At 59.5% G+C, this 10,000-nt stretch overlaps 1 non-coding gene across 1 annotated transcript; it reads left to right on the top strand.

The window, feature by feature from the left end:
- The first annotated feature begins 7,299 nt into the window (after positions 1 to 7,299).
- Positions 7,300 to 9,114, top strand: LOC142792795 (small subunit ribosomal RNA). The gene has a single exon (XR_012891213.1). It is a non-coding gene; the product is annotated as a small subunit ribosomal RNA (ribosomal RNA).
- Positions 9,115 to 10,000: the final 886 nt, after the last annotated feature.

The raw sequence follows: 10,000 nt of genomic DNA, 5'->3' as shown, positions 1-10,000 counted from the left end.
CGAAACAAACCCTAAACCGCGCCAAGTACGGAGGGAACAGCGCGGCTAAGGGCTCGAAACAAACCCTAAACCGCGCCAAGTACGGAAGGAACGGCGCGGAGAGGGCTCGAGACAAAGCTCGACCCTAAACCGCGCCAAGTACGGAGGGAACAGCGCGGCTAAGGGCTCGAAACAAACCCTGAACCGCGCCAAGTACGAAAGGAACGGCGCGCAGTAGGGGTTTAAAACAAAGCTGGTCCCAAAATCGCGCCAAGTACGAAAGGAACAGCGCGGTCGAGACTCGGAAGAAAAAGCTTTCAAAGTGTCGTAGCACGATGCACACTGCTGTTCGTGTGGAACAAACGTGACTACCGTGCTGTACGGTGGAGTTCTGTGCGCAAAAGCGGCGCGTGTGTTTCTAAGCACCACAGCGTTGTGTCAAAAAAGAGGTGCCTGAGAGAAACGCATGCGACTGCCGTGCTTTGCGGCATAGCACCGTGCGCAAAAACGGTGCGCATGCAAGAGGTGTCAGAGCTAGCGAACTTGTGCCACGAGCAACAGGTCACTAAAAGCCTATAGATGACGGTGTTGGAGGAAAAGAAAAATATCGAGAAAGCACTGCGGTGTGCCGTGCGTAGGGACGGGCGCGCGTGCCACATGCCGCCGAAATATGGGTGTCGGAGAAAACAGAGTGCCGCGCGTAACGAGGGGCGCGCGTGTTACAGAGAGATATGCCCAAACGCATGAAAGTGTACGCAGGTGTCCTAAGGCAGTTTTTTTTTTTTTTTTTCCTCATTTTGATGTCGCCCCGGCTGACGCGGTTTTCGTTTTTCCGTGCCGCCCCGGCTGACGCGGTTTTTGCGCCGCCCCGGCTGACGCGGTTTTCGCGCCGCCCCGGCTGACGCGGTTTTCGCGCCGCCCCGGCTGACGCGGTTTTTGCGTCGCCCCGGCTGACGCGGTTCGGACTTGGCACTTTTTGGCTGAGCCTGGCTGGTGGCCCACTCACTCGATCGCCATGTCTGTTAGCCACAGTTTTCCCGGTGGTGCCGCACCCGGGCTCGCCCCGGCTGACGCAGTTTTCGCGCCGCCCCGGCAGACGCGGTTTTCGCGCCGCCCCGGCTGACGCGGTTTTTGCCGCCCCGGCTGACGCAGTTCGGACTTGGCACTTTTTGGGCTGAGCCTGGCTGGCGGCCCACTCACTCGATCGCCATGTCTGTTTGCCACAGTCTTCCCGGTGGTGCCGCACCCGGGCTCGCCCCGGCAGACGCGTTTTTTTTTTCTTTCGCCCCGGCAGACGTGGTTCCCCCCCCCCCCTTTTCGCTCGCCCCGGCTGACGAGGTTTTCGCGCCGCCCCGGCTGACGCAGTTTTCGCGCCGCCCCGGCTGACGCGGTTTCGTGCCGCCCCGGCTGACGCGGTTTTCGCGCCGCCCCGGCTGACGCGGTTTTTGCGTCGCCCCGGCTGACACGGTTCGGACTTTGCACTTTTCGGCTGTGCCTGGCTGGCGGCCCACTCACTCGATCGCCATGTCTGTTTGCCACAGTTTTCCCGGTGGTGCCGCACCCGGGCTTGCCCCGGCAGACGCGTTTTTTTTTTTCTTTTCGCCCCGGCTGACGCAGTTTTCGCCCCGCCCCGGCTGACGCGGTTTCGTGCCGCCCCGGCAGACGCGGTTTTTTGCGCCGCCCCGGCTGACGCGGTTTTTGCCGCCCCGGCTGACGCAGTTCGGACTTTGCACTTTTTGGCTGAGCCTGGCTGGCGGCCCACTCACTCGATCGCCATGTCTGTTTGCCACAGTTTTCCCGGTGGTGCCGCACCCGGGCTCGCCCCGGCAGACGCGTTTTTTTTTTCCTTCGCCCCGGCAGACGTGGTTCCCCCCCCCCTCCGTCTTTCTTTTTGTTTTTTTTTTTCGCCGCGGCTGAAGTGGATTTTTCGGTGCCTCGACGCCCCGGTAGTCGCGGTTTTTCCGTTTCCGCACGGCCCCGGCTGACGCTGCTCGGTCACAGTCGCCTTTTGTGAGGATTGCAGACTTCTTGAGCGCGGGTGTTTTTTTTTTGTTGTTGTTGTTGTTTTATTACGCATTCGCTCCAGCAGACGCTGTTTAGACTTTTTGTTTCCTCTTTTATCCTGCGACGAGGTGACGAGGTTTATTCGGTGCCCCGCCGCCCCGGCTGAAGTGATTTTTCCTGTCCCGTGCCGCCCCGGCTGACGCGGTTGGGACTTCGCGTTTGTTCGGCCGCCACGGGTTTTGGCGCACTCGCTCGGTTGCTTGTTGTTGCCACTTGTTGCGAACCCAGGTTTCTTGAGCGAGCGCGGGCGTTTTTTCTTCCTTTCTTTCTTTGTTCTATGTGTTAGCGAATCGGCCTTTAATATCACACGAGGACTCACAACCAACAATTTTCAGTTTGAAGTGTAAAAAATCTGCAGGTGTTGACGTAACTGACTTGCCCCGTACCCTTGAGTACATCCATGAAGTTCTCGTAGTACTACTAAATCGCATTATTCCAAGTGGAGAAATTCCCATAAACTTGCAAACCTCTACACGAAAATCGGTGCGCGTGATAAAGTTGAAAATTATCGTCCGATATCAAATGTGCCTTCTATAACACAAATTCTAGGAAAAAAAAAAAAAAAACACTTGTTCGCCGTTTTCTGCGCCGTGACTGGCAGCACTCCGGCGAAGCGAAACGGGGTCGATTCGAGCACGATATCGGCGTCTTTCGACGTGCTCGCCGGCGACCGTCGCACGAGTACGTCGCACGAGCGCGTCTGCCGGGGCGCCGTTTGCGAAGCCGACGCAAAAGTGGGAACCGCCGCTCGGATGATCGCCGCTTTCGGCAGAGTGAGTGTTGGCACTCCGGGGAAGCGAAACAGCGTGAATGCGCCCACGAAATCGGCGTATTTTGAAGTGCCCGCCGGCGACCGTCGCACGAGTACGGTAAACCGCGTCAGCCGGGGCGTAGTTCGGGACGCCGACGAAAAAGTGGGAAGCGCAACTCGGATCTTCGCCGTTTTTGCAGGAGTGAGTGGCGGCCCTCCTGCGAGACCAAGAAGCATCGATTCGTGCACGAATTCGGCGCCTTTCGACGTGATCGCCGGCGACCGTCGCTCGAGTAGGGCAAACCGCGTCTGCCGGGGCGGGCTTCGGGACGCCGATGCGAAAGTGGGAAACGCTGCTCGGATGTTCGCCGTTTTTGGCCGAGTGAGTGCTGGCACTCGGGCGAAGCCAAACGGGGCCGATTACGGCACGATATCGGCGTCTTTCGACGTGCCCGGCGGCGACCGTCGCACGAGTACGGTAAACCGCGTCAGCCCGGGCGGAGTTCGGGACGCCGATGCGAAAGTGGAGAACGCCGCTCGGATCTTCGCCGTTTTTGGAGGAGTGAGTGGCGGCACTCCGGAGAAGCCAAGGAGCGCCAATTAGCGCACGATATCGGCGTCTTTCGACGCGCTCGCCGGCGACCGTCGAACGAGTAGGGCAAACCGCGTCTGCCGGGGCGGGGTTTACGACGCCGACGCAAAAGTGGGAACCGCCGCTCGGATGTTGGCCGTTTTTGGCAGAGTGAGTGCTGGCACACCGGCGACGCGAAAGAGCGCGAAAGCGCCCACGAAAGTGGCGTATTTGGACGTGCTTGACGGCGACCGCTGCAGGAGTACGAAAAACCACGTCAGCCGGGGCGAGCGACCCACGGCGGTCTGGGTGCTTATCGCTGCTATTATAGGGGCACCCCGGCAGACGCAGAAAAAAAAAATTTTTTTTCGACCTTCTTTTTTGCTGGTCGAGCTCGGGTAACCCAGGTCGCAATGGGAGCCGCGCACGAAAGCGGCGTCGCGAGACGCGTTCGCGGTCGCTAGTCGCACGAGCTCGGCAACCGCGTCAGCCGGCGCGGAGTTCGGGATGCCGACGGCTAAGTGGGTACCGCTGCTCGGATGTTCGCCGTTTTTGGCCGAGTGAGTGCTGGCACTCCGGCGAAGCGAAACGGGGCCGATTCGGGCACGATATCGGCGTATTTCGACGTGCTCGCCGGCGACCGTCGCACGAGTACGGCAAAGCGCGTCTGCCGGGGCGAGGTTTGCGATGCCGACGAAAAAGTGGGAAGCGCCGCTCGGATCTTCGCCGTTTTTGCAGGAGTGAGTGGCGGCCCTCCTGCGAGACCAAGAAGCATCGACTCGCGCACGATATCGGTGTCTTTCGACGTGCCCGCCGGCCACCGCCGCACGAGTACGGCAAACCGCGTATGCCGGGGCGGGGTTGGCGACGCCGACGCAAAAGTGGGAACCGCCACTAGGATGTTCGCCGTTTTTGGCAGAGTGAGTGCTGGCACACCGGCGACGCGAAAGAGCGCGAAAGCGCCCACGAAAGTGGCGTATTTGGACGTGCTTGACGGCGACCGCTGCAGGAGTACGAAAAACCACGTCAGCCGGGGCGAGCGACCCACGGCGGTCTGGGTGCTTATCGCTGCTATTATAGGGGCACCCCGGCAGACGCAGAAAAAAAAAATTTTTTTTCGACCTTCTTTTTTGCTGGTCGAGCTCGGGTAACCCAGGTCGCAATGGGAGCCGCGCACGAAAGCGGCGTCGCGAGACGCGTTCGCGGTCGCTAGTCGCACGAGCTCGGCAACCGCGTCAGCCGGCGCGGAGTTCGGGATGCCGACGGCTAAGTGGGTACCGCTGCTCGGATGTTCGCCGTTTTTGGCCGAGTGAGTGCTGGCACTCCGGCGAAGCGAAACGGGGCCGATTCGGGCACGATATCGGCGTATTTCGACGTGCTCGCCGGCGACCGTCGCACGAGTACGGCAAAGCGCGTCTGCCGGGGCGAGGTTTGCGATGCCGACGAAAAAGTGGGAAGCGCCGCTCGGATCTTCGCCGTTTTTGCAGGAGTGAGTGGCGGCCCTCCTGCGAGACCAAGAAGCATCGACTCGCGCACGATATCGGTGTCTTTCGACGTGCCCGCCGGCCACCGCCGCACGAGTACGGCAAACCGCGTATGCCGGGGCGGGGTTGGCGACGCCGACGCAAAAGTGGGAACCGCCACTAGGATGTTCGCCGTTTTTGGCAGAGTGAGTGCTGGCACTCCGGCGAAGCGAAAGAGCGCGAATGCGCCCACGAAAGTGGCGTGTTTGGACGTGCTTGACGACGACCACCGCAGGAAAACGAAAAACCACGTCAGCCGGGGCGAGCGACCCATGGCGGTCTGGGTGCTTATCGCTGCTATTATAGGGGCACCCCGGCAGACGCAAAAAAAAAAAAAATTTTTTTTCGACATTCTTTCTTGCTCGTCGACCTCGGGTGACCCAGGTCGCAGTGGGAGCCGCGCACGAAAGCGGCGTCGCGAGACGGCTTCGCGGTCGCTAGTCGCACGAGCTCGGCAACCGCGTCTGCCGGGGCGGAGTTCGGGACGCCGACGGCTAAGTGGGAACCGCCGCTCGGATGTTCGCCGTTTGTGGCCGAGTGAGTGCTGGCACTCCGGCGAAGCCAAACGGGGCCGATTCCGGCACGATATCGGCGTCTTTCTACGTGCTCGCCGGCGACCGTCGCACGAGTACGGCAAAGTGCGTCTGCCGGGGCGGGGTTTGCGACGCGTACGCAATAGTGAGAACCGTCGCTCGGATGTTCGTCGTCTTTCGCCGAGCCAGTGCTGGCACTCCGGCGAAGCCGAACGGAGCCGATTCGGGCACGATATCGGCGTCTTTCCACGTGCTCGCCGGCGACCGTCGCACGAGTACGGTAAACCGCGTCAGCCGGGGCGGAGTTCGGGACGCCGATGCGAAAGTGGGAAGCGCCGCTCGGATCTTCGCCGTTTTTGGAGGAGTCAGTGGCGGCACTCCGGTGAAGCCAAGGTGCGCCAATTCGCGCACGATATCGGCGTCTTTCGACGTGCCCGCCGGCCACCGTCGCACGAGTACGGCAAACCTCGTCTGCCGGGGCGGGGTTTGCGACGCCGACGCAAAAGTGGGAACCGCCGCTCGGATGTTCGCCGTTTTTGGCAGAGTGAGTGCTGGCACTCCGGCGAAGCGAAAGAGCGTGAATGCGCCCACGAAAGTAGCGTATTTGGACGTGCTTGACGGCGACCGCCGCAGGAGTACGAAAAACCACGTCAGCCGGGGCGAGCGACCCACGGCGGTCTGGGTGCTTATCGCTGCTATTATAGGGGCACCCCGGCAGACGCAGAAAGAAAAAAAAAAAAAAATGGGGACATGGCGTGCGTCACCGTGCGGCTTCGCAGCGTTGCCGAAGTCGCCGAGCCCTTCGACTGAGCCGAACGGCGGACAGGGAACGTTGGTCGGCCGTTCTAACCTGTCGGTGCCACGCCGAGACGTCGTTAAGGAAAACCGCGTCGTGGGCCTCTACGACGCCGTCGAGTCGTTGTACGTTTGGTGTCCAGCGTGTCGGCGGCGAGTAGCGGACACGTCGTTCACGACTTCGGTCTTTCGCAGTCGACGCGAACTTGCGGAGAGTCGTGGTGCCTCACGTTTTCGGCAGAAACCGCGGCGGAATTTTCCCGTGCGTGCGCGCACGACCTCGGTGCTGTGCCGTCAGCGTAGTGTTGCACAAACTCGTGGCCTACCCAAGGTGCGGTACGTTTGCGGCCGTATCCTCGGTGGGAATTTCGTGAGTAGGGTCGCAAATTCTACGACCTCGGCGGGTTTGAGAGCGACGTAGACTTGTGGCACGCTCAACGTGCCACACGTTTCGGGGCACACCCGCGGTGAAATTTTCTCGAGTACGCTCGTATTAGTGCCCAAGGAGGTCTGGGTACTTATCGCTGCTATTATGTGGGGGTTCTCGTGAGCGGCGTACGCGAAAGCGACCGGGTGTCTGATATGCGGCGGGCTTCGGCCTCGTCAAGCGTGTCCTCGGGTCTGCTCCAGGGGAATCCACGGCAGTCGTCTGCAGCCTCATCCGCTTGATGCGTTAGGGGCTGGTTGTCGGACGGTGCCGTTTTACCACGATATCGAGGTGTGTTCCGTGTCGTCCTCGGGCGATTCAGATGCGAAAGCGCCGAAGACGCGGGCGTGACCCGTCGTCTGGCGGCTTTGCAGTCTCGGCTCCGTTGCTAGTTCCGGCCGGTCCACCGACAGTGCAGCGGGCTTGGGCAACCCGCACGGCGCGACCGAGTCGATGCAACGAAAAAGAGCGAGCATGAACGTGCTTCTTGCCGCACGGCTCCCACTCGTCTTTCGGGAAGGTTGTGCCGTAGCGAGCTCGAACGCCGTCATCTCGGAGTGCAAAATAAGCGTGTTGGGGCGCCTGAAGGTGGCCTCCGCCGCACACAGACTGCGTCCGGCCCGCCGAAGGCGAGGACGGACGCGCAGTCGAACGATTACCTGGTTGATCCTGCCAGTAATCATATGCTTGTCTCAAAGATTAAGCCATGCATGTCTAAGTACATGCCGAAATAAGGCGAAACCGCGAATGGCTCATTAAATCAGTTATGGTTCCTTAGATCGTTTCTTCCTACTTGGATAACTGTGGCAATTCTAGAGCTAATACATGCAGTGAGCCTGGAGCCCTTTGGGTAACGGGTGCTTTTATTAGACCAAGATCGATCGGGTTTCGGCCCGTATTGTGTGGTGACTCTGGATAACTTTGTGCTGATCGCATGGCCACGAGCCGGCGACGTTTCTTTCAAGTGTCTGCCTTATCAACTTTCGATGGTAGGTTACTTGCTTACCATGGTTGTTACGGGTAACGGAGAATCAGGGTTCGATTCCGGAGAGGGAGCCTGAGAAACGGCTACCACATCCAAGGAAGGCAGCAGGCGCGCAAATTACCCACTCCCGGCACGGGGAGGTAGTGACGAAAAATAACAATACGGGACTCTTTTGAGGCCCCGTAATTGAAATGAGTACACTCTAAATCCTTTAACGAGGATCAATTGGAGGGCAAGTCTGGTGCCAGCAGCCGCGGTAATTCCAGCTCCAATAGCGTATACTAAAGCTGCTGCGGTTAAAAAGCTCGTAGTTGGATCTCAGTTCCAGACGAGTAGTGCATCTACCCGATGCGACGGCTCGGACTGAACATCATGCCGGTTCTTTCTTGGTGCACTTCATTGTGTGCCTCGAGATGGCCGGTGCTTTTACTTTGAAAAAATTAGAGTGCTCAACGCAGGCGAGTCGCCTGAATAAACTTGCATGGAATAATAGAACAAGACCTCGTTTCTGTTCTGTTGGTTTTTGGAATACGAGGTAATGATTAAGAGGGACGGACGGGGGCATTCGTATTGCGGCGCTAGAGGTGAAATTCTTGGACCGTCGCAAGACGAACTACTGCGAAAGCATTTGCCAAGAATGTTTTCATTGATCAAGAACGAAAGTCAGAGGTTCGAAGGCGATCAGATACCGCCCTAGTTCTGACCATAAACGATGCCAACCAGCGATCCGCCTGAGTTACTCAAATGACTCGGCGGGCAGCTTCCGGGAAACCAAAGTATTTGGGTTCCGGGGGAAGTATGGTTGCAAAGCTGAAACTTAAAGGAATTGACGGAAGGGCACCACCAGGAGTGGAGCCTGCGGCTTAATTTGACTCAACACGGGAAAACTTACCCGGCCCGGACACTGGGAGGATTGACAGATTGAGAGCTCTTTCTTGATTCGGTGGATGGTGGTGCATGGCCGTTCTTAGTTGGTGGAGCGATTTGTCTGGTTAATTCCGATAACGAACGAGACTCTAGCCTATTAAATAGGTGCGGGGTTCCCAGCACCTTACAACCTTCTTAGAGGGACAAGCGGCTCCTAGCCGCACGAAACAGAGCAATAACAGGTCTGTGATGCCCTTAGATGTCCGGGGCCGCACGCGCGCTACACTGAAGGAAGCAGCGTGTCTTTATCCCTGTCTGAAAAGACTGGGTAACCCGTGGAACTTCTTTCGTGATTGGGATAGGGGCTTGCAATTGTTCCCCTTGAACGAGGAATTCCCAGTAAGCGCGAGTCATAAGCTCGCGTTGATTACGTCCCTGCCCTTTGTACACACCGCCCGTCGCTACTACCGATTGAATGATTTAGTGAGGTCTTCGGACCGATGTCCGGCGCGGCCTTTCGGTTGCGCCGGTCTGTTGGAAAGATGACCAAACTTGATCATTTAGAGGAAGTAAAAGTCGTAACAAGGTTTCCGTAGGTGAACCTGCGGAAGGATCATTAACGGATTGTGAAGGGTGAGCGCCTCAGCTGCGTCTGCGCCCGACACTTTCTGCCGCTGACCCCGTTTGGACGCGGGGTCGGCTTTTCCCCACGGGGCTGCCTGAATGTGGAGCGGCACCCCGTGACAAATTGTTGCGCCCAGCGGACGCCAACACCGCGACCTTGGACGGTCGGCCAGGTGGCGGACGCGGGTACAAACGGCGCAACGCACTCATAGGTCGGCTTTCGACCCGCCACTGCACCGTGGCTCGAAGCGCTCGAAATGCGCGACCCGACCGCTGCGGGACCGCCTAGTACTGTAAACAGGAGCGGCGGAGCGCGAACGGCGAGTCGTGGTTACGTCGGTAGAAGGCGAGGCTGCGCGTTCCCGAAACGCCAGCCGAGTGCCCTCCCGACCGTTCGAGCGTGCAAGAACGAGACCCGACAATCGCGCGGCGACTGCCAAGTACGAGAGGAACGGCACAAGCGTCGGCGGTCGGTCAAGGAACTGGCGATGTGACGGGTCCGCTGTGCACCAGTGCATACCGTCCCGCCGTCCGCGGCAAGCGCCTCCGCGTCCTCGGGTGACGGAGGCTGCCGGTCGGTTCTTGCAGGCGAGGGATCTCGCTGGCACCGGTTCGCGTTGACGCGCGGCCGGTCATGGCACGGCGATGCGACGGCCGAGGTGCGCAGTACTCGATGGAGGAACCGCACGCTCCGATGACCGTCCCGCCCTCCGCGGCGTATGCGTACCGACCGTAATGGTTGCAGCAGCGCCGGCCGGCTTTTGAATTCGCCACACGAAACACGGTGCGAGATCGCGGTTAGGGGAGCGTCGACGTTGCCAGGCGTTTTGCTTGCTGCCGAGGGAAAGGCGGCACGGCCACGTCGCGCTCGTCGCGATTAG

Source organism: Rhipicephalus microplus, unplaced genomic scaffold (genome assembly GCF_043290135.1).
Source record: "Rhipicephalus microplus isolate Deutch F79 unplaced genomic scaffold, USDA_Rmic scaffold_245, whole genome shotgun sequence".
Classification (NCBI taxonomy): domain Eukaryota; kingdom Metazoa; phylum Arthropoda; class Arachnida; order Ixodida; family Ixodidae; genus Rhipicephalus; species Rhipicephalus microplus.
The sequence above is the reverse complement of the archived record's forward strand: the minus strand, read 5'-3'. Positions and strand labels throughout refer to the sequence as shown.